Below are 8,393 nucleotides of genomic sequence, written 5' to 3'. Positions count from 1 at the left end.
TCAGGAGTGTCTCTAACCTCCCAATCCTCCCCTGTAATGCGTCGTACTGCTCCCGCTGCTGCCGAAAAGTCTCCATACAGGTGCTGCCTCTACAGGCTGGCACCCTTGAAAGCTGCACGTATGCGACTTCAATTAACACCAGTATTAAATGTATTACACTGTATTAATCAAGCCTTGTTTCCTTGATAATAGTTTATCTGTTCTTGCATATTGACATAGAACTTGAACCTTACTGCATGTACAGTGGTGTGAAAAAGTGTTTGCCCCCTTCCTGATTTCTTATTTTTTTGCATGATTGTCACACTGAAATGTTTCAGATCATCAAACAAATTGAAATATTAGACAAAGATAACACAAGTAAATACAAAATGCAGTTTTTAAATGAAGGTTTTTATTATTAAAGAAAAAAAAATCCAAACCTACATGGCCCTGTGTGAAAAAGTGATTGCCCCCTAAACCTAATAACTGGTTGGGCCACCCTTAGCAGCAACAACTGCAATCAAGCGTTTGCGATAACTGGCAATGAGTCTTTTACAGCGCTGTGGAGGAATTTTGGCCCACTCATCTTTGCAGAATTGTTGTAATTCAGCCACATTGGAGGGTTTTCAAGCCTTAACCGCTTTTTTAAGGTCATGCCACAACATCTCAATCGGATTCAGGTCAGGACTTTGACTAGGCCACTCCAAAGTCTTCATTTTGTTTTTCTTAAGCCATTCAGAGGTGGACTTGCTGGTGTGTTTTGGATCATTGTCCTGCTGCAGAACCCAAGTGCGCTTGGTTCGAACAGATGTCACGAACAGATGGCCGGACATTCTCCTTCAGGATTTTTTGGTAGACAGCAGAATTCATGGTTTCATTTACCACAGCAAGTCTTCCAGGTCCTGAAGCAGCAAAACAGCCCCAGACCATCACACTACCACCACCATATTTTACTGTTGGTATGATGTTCCTTTTCTGAAATGCTGTGTTACTTTTACGCCAGATGTATTGGGACACACACCTTCCAAAAAGTTCAACTTTTGTCTCGTCAGTCCACAGAGTATTTTCCCAAAAGTCTTGGGGATCATCAAGATGTTTTCTGGCAAAACTGAGACGAGCCTTTATGCTCTTTTTTCTCAGCAGTGGTTTTCATCTTGGAACTCTGCCATGCAGGCCGTTTTTGCCCAGTCTCTTTCTTATGGTGGAGTCATGAACACTGACCTTAACTGAGGCAAGTGAAGCCTGCAGTTCTTTGGATGTTGTTGTGGGGTTTTTTGTGACCTCTTGGATGAGTCATCGCTGCGCTCTTGGGGTAATTTTGGTCGGCTGGCCACTCCTGGGAAGGTTCACCACTGTTCCATGTTTTCGCCATTTCTGGATAATGGCTCTCACTGTGGTTCGCTGGAGTCCCAAAACTTTAGAAATGGCTTTATAACCTTTTCCAGACTGATAAATCTCAATTACTCTGTTTCTCATTTGTTCCTGAATTTGTTTGGATCGCAGCATGATGTCTAGCTTTTGAGGATCTTTTGGTCTACTTCACCTTGTCAGGCAGGTCCTATTTAAGTAATTTCTTGATTGAGAACAGGTGTGGCAGTAATCAGGCCTGGGTGTGGCTAGAGAAATTGAACTCAGCTTTCCAAAGATGTGATAAACCACAGTTGATTTATGTTTTAACAGGGGGGCCATCACTTTTTCACACAGGTCCATGTAGGTTTGGATTTTTTTTTCCCTTAATAATAAAAACCTTCATTTAAAAACTGCATTTTGTGTTTACTTGTGTTATCTTTGTCTAATATTTCAATTTGTTTGATGATCTGAAACATTTCAGTGTGACAAACATGCAAAAAAAAAAGAAATCAGGAAGGGGGCAAACACTTTGTCACACCACTGTACATGTACTGGTACAATGGAATCCTTACTTACAGAAAGTTATGATAGTTATGATCGGGTGTGAATGAGGAATGTTGAATGGTATTGAATAGTTTGACTTTTGTGAAGGCAAATCCATGAGAATATTTTGTGCTCTAATCCTGCATTTAACATGATAAATCAAGTTAAAATAAGTTCCCAGATGCTTCCCTAGTTAATCTACTGTTCTTATCATAGTTTACTACAGTAAGCAACACTAGATCATAACCTTGTCGTGTGGTTTGGTAAGCCTTCAAACTAATTTTCTTGAAACACATAATTACAATACACTGTATAATAGCAGAATAACAATAACATCTTTTAACTGGATTTGATTGCTTTCAGAGTTCTTTTATAAGGATTGTGCCTTTGTTTCTAAGGTTAACACTGTCCTTTCATTACAGAAGTATCATGAGGTCCAAGCAAATAAACACACATGCACATATAAGTGACAAGTAATAGGTTTATTCCATGACGAAAAGAGAAGAGAGAAAACACAACGTTTCAGCTGTGAAGCCTTCTTCAGGTGTGCAGGTGTGCCTTCTTCTTTAGCACACCTGAAGAAGGCTTCACAGCCGAAACGTGTTTCTCTCTTCTCTTTTCAGCATGGAATAAACCTATTACTTGCTCCTTTGAAGACTACACATGCTGACGCAGCTATCCACCTGAACTACTTGCACATATACAGTAAGTGTTTGCAAGTCTGTATCTATATATTCCTGGTAATATGCTTCTATTTATGTAGTAAGAAAGCAATCAGAAGAACTTTTTATAAAGTATTCTTGGTAAAACTCATCAAATCATCTCACTTTTAAATAACTTAAAAAAGTTGCCTGATCACTTTCTTCTTGCTACTCTTTTGATAAAGAGGTATTGTTGTTTTTTTTAGGATAATGAAATCATTGTGAGAAAGATGTTTTAAAGAATTCTACAGGATATTTTAGCAAGTTAGCGAGATAACACTAGTAAGGACCCTGATAATTAGATACTAGTTATTTTTGTTTAGAAGTGTATCTTAGCATTTCAGAGAACAGCACAGCATGGCATAGAAAGTGATGCATTTGTATCACTATATTACGAATATTCTTTCAAATCATAATCAATTTTTCTATATTAAACTATAAGAAAAATTCTATAATAAAATCAGTATAAAATTAACACGGATTTATTGTTCATTAGATTTAATGTCTGCTAAAGACTTATAATTATTAATTATAAAAGACCATGTTATGGCAATTAGAATTTCGAAAGTAGTGGAGTATAAGTGGCTCAGCACTGGGAATACACGTTCTTTGATGGGCTGGAAAAGTCCTGTACATCACTGTGTAGGGTCAATAGGTGTATGACTGTGTAAGAGAGGTTGGACAAACCTGGGGTCAAAGGTCATGGGCGTGAGCAGAAATGTACAGATAAAATGGCCAATTCTAATTTGGGTGGGTATAAAATTATTATTATTATAATTATTATTATTACTACTACTACTACTACTACTACTTACCAGGCAGCACAGTAGTACAGTGGTTAGCATTGCTACCTTACAGCACTGGGGCCCTGGGCTTGATTTTGGACTCAGGATGCCATCTGTGAAGAAACTGTCTTTTCTCCCAGGGTTTCCTCTGGGTGCTCCGGTTTCCTCCCCCAGTCCAAAAATATACTGGTTGGCTCATTGGCTTCTGAGAAAAGATTAGCTCTAGTGTGCGCTTCAGTGTCTGTATCTGCCCTGCGATTAAGTGGCTTCTTGTCCAGGGTGTCACCTTCCTTGTGCCCATTGCTTCCAGGGATACAAACATCAGTATCATCTTTATCATTGCCACTACTAAATTAAACACAATGTACCTCACAACTGGCAGCCCACTAAAGCTCAGCAGCTGTGAGCCTGGTCAGTATCTGGATGGGAGACCTCCTGGGAAAGCTAAGGTTGCTGCTGGAAGAGGTGTAAGTGGGGCCAGCAGGGGGTGCTCACTCTGCAGTCTATGTGAGTCCTAATGCCCCAGTATAGTGACGGGGACACTATACTTTAAAAAGGCACTGTCCTTCGGATGAGACATAAAACCGAGGTCCTGACTCTCTGTGGTCATTGAAAATCCCAGGGCGTTTCTCGAAAAGAGTATAGGTGTTACCCCAGCATCCTGGCCAAATTTCCCATTGGCCCTTACCAGTCATGGCCTCCTAAGAATCCCCATCTTTGAATTGGCTTCATTACTCCACTCTCCTCCCCACTAAATAGCTGGTGTGGGGTGAGTGTTCTGTGTACACTTTGGCTTCACATTGGTGCTGGTGGTGGACGAGAGTCCCCAATACCTGGAAAGAGCTTTGAGTGGAGTGTCCAGAAAAGCACTATAAAAGTGTAAGGAATTATTATTATTATTGACCTTTTCAAAGTACTGTGTTAACAGTAATAACTTGCAATCCATCATCTACTGACTCTTCATAAATCGATAACTGCTGTTCATTGTAAGTATGAATGAATAGAATGTGATCTGTTATCTCGGTGTGTTGTAATATCTCTTTGTGTGTCCACACAGGAGTCCTACACTTTGACCAGACTCAGGGTTTCTGGCTCAGTCACAGTGTCCCCCACTTCCCTCCATTCCCAGAAAGGGGGTACAGCTGGCCGTCCTCGGGGAAACTGAACGGCCGGACCGCGCTCTGTATCACTTACAAGTCTACACAATTCCCTCAGATAGGTGCGCAACATAGGGAAGCTAGCATTATGCTAATAGCAAAATACCATTTTATTTTTATTTGTATTGCTCAGTTCAAATTGAAAGAGACGACAATGCGAGGCCATTTACCAGATTCAATATTTGTTGGGCCGGATTTTTGTTTTTGTTTTTTAACCGTGAGCCGAGCCATAGAATGGAATGTGTGGGGTAAATTGAATGTGTAGTCCTTGCTTCATAGGACTGCAGACTTGTGCTGTAGCCCAGCACTACAATGGAATTATTGAGTGTGGCGGGTCTTCAGATATAGCAGGCAGTGTTAAGAAGCTGGGGAAATCCAAATTAACTGCTTCTGCATCAGAAAACTTAATGTCTCTCTTCTCAATTTCCCCTTCTAGCTTCTTTGTCTCCTTATTCCACAGAAGATGGTTTGTAGTGTTACCTTCCTCAGTTTTGTATTTATTGATTTTAATCATACAAAAATGAACAGTTTATTTTTCCTCACAGTTCAGTGACATGAAGGTATGAAAAAATAAAACCGAAGCCCTCCAGCACCTCTGTGGGCTGTGGGTGTTCCGGCCCGGGTATAATGGTTACTGTTGTAACAACATAAGGTGTTTGCATTGCAAGTGAGAGGATGCGATTTAGCCAACAATAAAGTTGTTTTCCTTTCTTTTTCCTCAGCCGAGCAGCTGTTGTATTATAACCCCCGCGTGTACAACTGCTCCTTGCCTGAAGTCTTTCGCCACGAACTGCCCAGAATGAGCTGCATTTGCGAGGGCTCTGTAAAGCCCTGGGTGCAGGGAAGGAGGATGGGGAAACTGCTGTCAGCTCGGGGAGAAACCTTCCTCAGCCTTGCCAAGTCTCGCTTCTTTGTGGATGGTGAGAGTGGTTTTCTTTTAAAACCACGCAGACTGTACAAAAAGATCTGTGATGAAACACCAACTACAATCTGACATATCAGCTGTCCTTATCAAAGGTTCTGTACCAGGATATGCATTTGGAATCTTTTTCCTGGAATTGAGCATTTGTTTGGTCACGTAGGTTTCCCATTGATTCTGGAGCTGGTTAAAGTTCAGAAACCTTCCTGGACAGCACTGATTTTCATTCTGCACTGAGGAGAAGAGTCGGATAAAAACAGTCGACTCCGACTCTCGAAACGTCCAGAAATACATTCACATTTAAAGATGTTGAAATACTCCATGATAGTTATGCTTACGTTCCAGTGATTTGCAATTCACCAGTGTGGACAAGTGGCCCCTTTGAACTTACTCAGATTTAATGTGTTGTCTTAGCGATGTATTACAGTCTTCTGTCCTTGCAGTCGTCTGTTGCCAGGCCACTGCCAAATGCATATTCATTTTTAGCACGTATTCTCTTCTTTATGGAAGTGTGGAGGCAACCCAAGTAAATGCACTTTTAAGTCCTAAAAACAAGCTAGCTAAATTCCCTTTGAATTCCTGTGCTCTCACATTAAAAGTGTGGCTTGGCTGTCTTGAGAAGCATGACAGAGACTTCCATCACCTTTCACAGGCCACAAAATTGCCCAGATTTTGCTCCTATTAAAAACATAGCTCAGTCCTGCACACCTTACTGTCATCACAACCTCTGCTGCAATTGTTATTGTAAAGATTGCAAATCCTGTAAAGCAATGCGACTGCAAGATGCTACAGATATTTCAGAACCAGTGAGATACTGTACATGCAACTTCCTGGTCATAGTTTTTACTCTTTACAGCATGATGACGGGCTTTGCTTATATTTTGGCCAGTGGTTGCATGTACAGGTTTGCAAAAGGCCGCACATTGTTAAGAGCCAAACATGAAAATGACAAAAGAAGAACGAGACAAATTACATTTCTTCATCCCAGACAAACATTAAAAATAAAATGCAGACAGCGAAAAGGGAAAACAATTTGGTCTTGACTTTATTCAAAGCTATCCATTACATGGTACAATGAGTTTATATAATGGTATATTAGCCACCAATATAATACATAAACTGAAACAAACTTTTCAGATTTGGCAAAAAACAATCTTAGTTTGATCATTTTTAACTAAGCTTAGTTAAATATCAATTTCAGATTAGATGCAATAATAATATCAGAATGGAAAAATATTTAAACCATACAGTATATGTGTCTGTTTTCATAATCTTGCAATAACATAAAACATCATATTCCATAGTATATCACCAGAAATAAACTGCAAAGTGTGTAATATTGCTAGAAGCAGAATACATCCCAAGAAAACAAGACCTAGGTCCAAAATAATCATTTAACAGAGTTCGCATAGTTTTGAGATGAAAAATCCACTCCACCTACAGTGAATCATCCATCAGTCTTCTAACCACTTTATCCACTATAAAGTCACTGGGGAGCCAGAGCCTATCCCAGCAAGCAAAGGGGAAAAGGCAGGATATACACTGGACAGGATGCCAGGACATCACAGTGCACACAGAGACAAAAACACACAGCACTTACCCAAGAGTCCATTTTCCCAAAAGCCAATTAACCCAACTAGTCTGTTGTTTTTGGACTGTGGGACCAAAAACTGGAGCACCCAGAGGAAACCCCTGCAAACACGGGGAGAACATACAAACTGCACATTGTAGTTCACATCTGTAGGGCAGAAACACATGTTGCGCTTCTAAAACTGTCTTGCTACAAGGGCTTTCCAATCACTACCAGTAGCTCTTTTATGTTGTTCTGTTGTGATTGTTATTAAAACATAAAAAGTTCTGAAAGAACTCAATTGGAAAACAAAGCACTGAAAACCGTTTAGTAAGGGGAAATGTTTCATTATACAATGTGAAAATGGCAGTAAAATTAAATTCCAGACCGGTAAGAGCTTTTTTTTTTACTTTTCACAGAGTGTTTCCTTTCTCTTTAAACCAAGAAAGAGCCCTGTCTGGAGAGCCATTGTAGATGCTGTTAAATGCCTTATATTTCTACTTTGTTGACATACTTGAGGGTTGTCTTTTACAGACATCTACACTGGCTGGGCTGCTCAAGTTTTAAAGACTACTCTGTTGACGGAAACCTGGCAAACGAAAAGAGCATGAACTGCCTTCGAACTGCTCCCTTCCTGAACAGGTTTGAAATATCAAAAGAATTAAACTGCCGGGACCTGTGGAGTTCTGCTCTCACTTTGATCATGCCAAGTGGTGTGTATCCCAGGAGGATGGAGACCAGTGGATCTGCATTGGAGATCTAAACAGAGAGGACTGCCAGCAGTGGAAAAGTGGAGGACTTATTTGCTCACAAAACCCTGTTATCTACCACGCTTTCAGGGGGGCTGTGTCCTGGTTTGTTAGGTGCAGAGACATGTTTAAGCTGTAAGAGGGGGAATGTTTGACCCTGTTGTTGCAATTCAGTTACGCTGACTCTTTCTGTATCTATCTGTTGCAGATGCAGAGCAGTGTTAATTGCGCTCAGGTTTAGCAAATGCCGCTTGATATTTTGAAGCTAATGTTTGCTGAAAAGCAAGAAAAAAAGTTGCTCAAATGCAAATGTGCTTCTTTCCAGAACAACTAAAATGTATAGGTTTAAACATGGGTTGATGGCTAACACAAAAGAAGAAACACCCAACGACTGCAATTATCAATCCATTCATCTATTATCAGAAAGTAGCTTTTTTTCCTGTGAAGTGTAGTGGCAAAGCTCTTCATTTAAAATAAGAGGACACTGGTTGTAAATGTCAATCAGAATTACGTTGCGCAAATGTTTTTTCTTTATAGGTTTGGTTGGGTTCCCACCAGCAGTTCTGTGAAATCTTTCCTCATTTTGTGCTTTTGTCTTCTGTTGTGCGAATCCCATCTATAGCCAATAAATGATGGTGCT

At 40.2% G+C, this 8,393-nt stretch overlaps 1 pseudogene; it reads left to right on the top strand.

The window, feature by feature from the left end:
* Positions 1-3,304: 3,304 nt before the first annotated feature.
* Positions 3,305-7,892, top strand: LOC148811446 (deoxyribonuclease-2-beta-like; annotated as a pseudogene).
* The last annotated feature ends 501 nt before the right edge of the window (positions 7,893-8,393 follow it).

The sequence above is a fragment of the Atractosteus spatula genome (genome assembly GCF_055471065.1).
Source record: "Atractosteus spatula isolate fAtrSpa1 chromosome 11 unlocalized genomic scaffold, fAtrSpa1.hap1 SUPER_11_unloc_1, whole genome shotgun sequence".
NCBI classification, from domain to species: domain Eukaryota; kingdom Metazoa; phylum Chordata; class Actinopteri; order Semionotiformes; family Lepisosteidae; genus Atractosteus; species Atractosteus spatula.
This window is presented reverse-complemented; position numbering and strand designations above follow the sequence as displayed.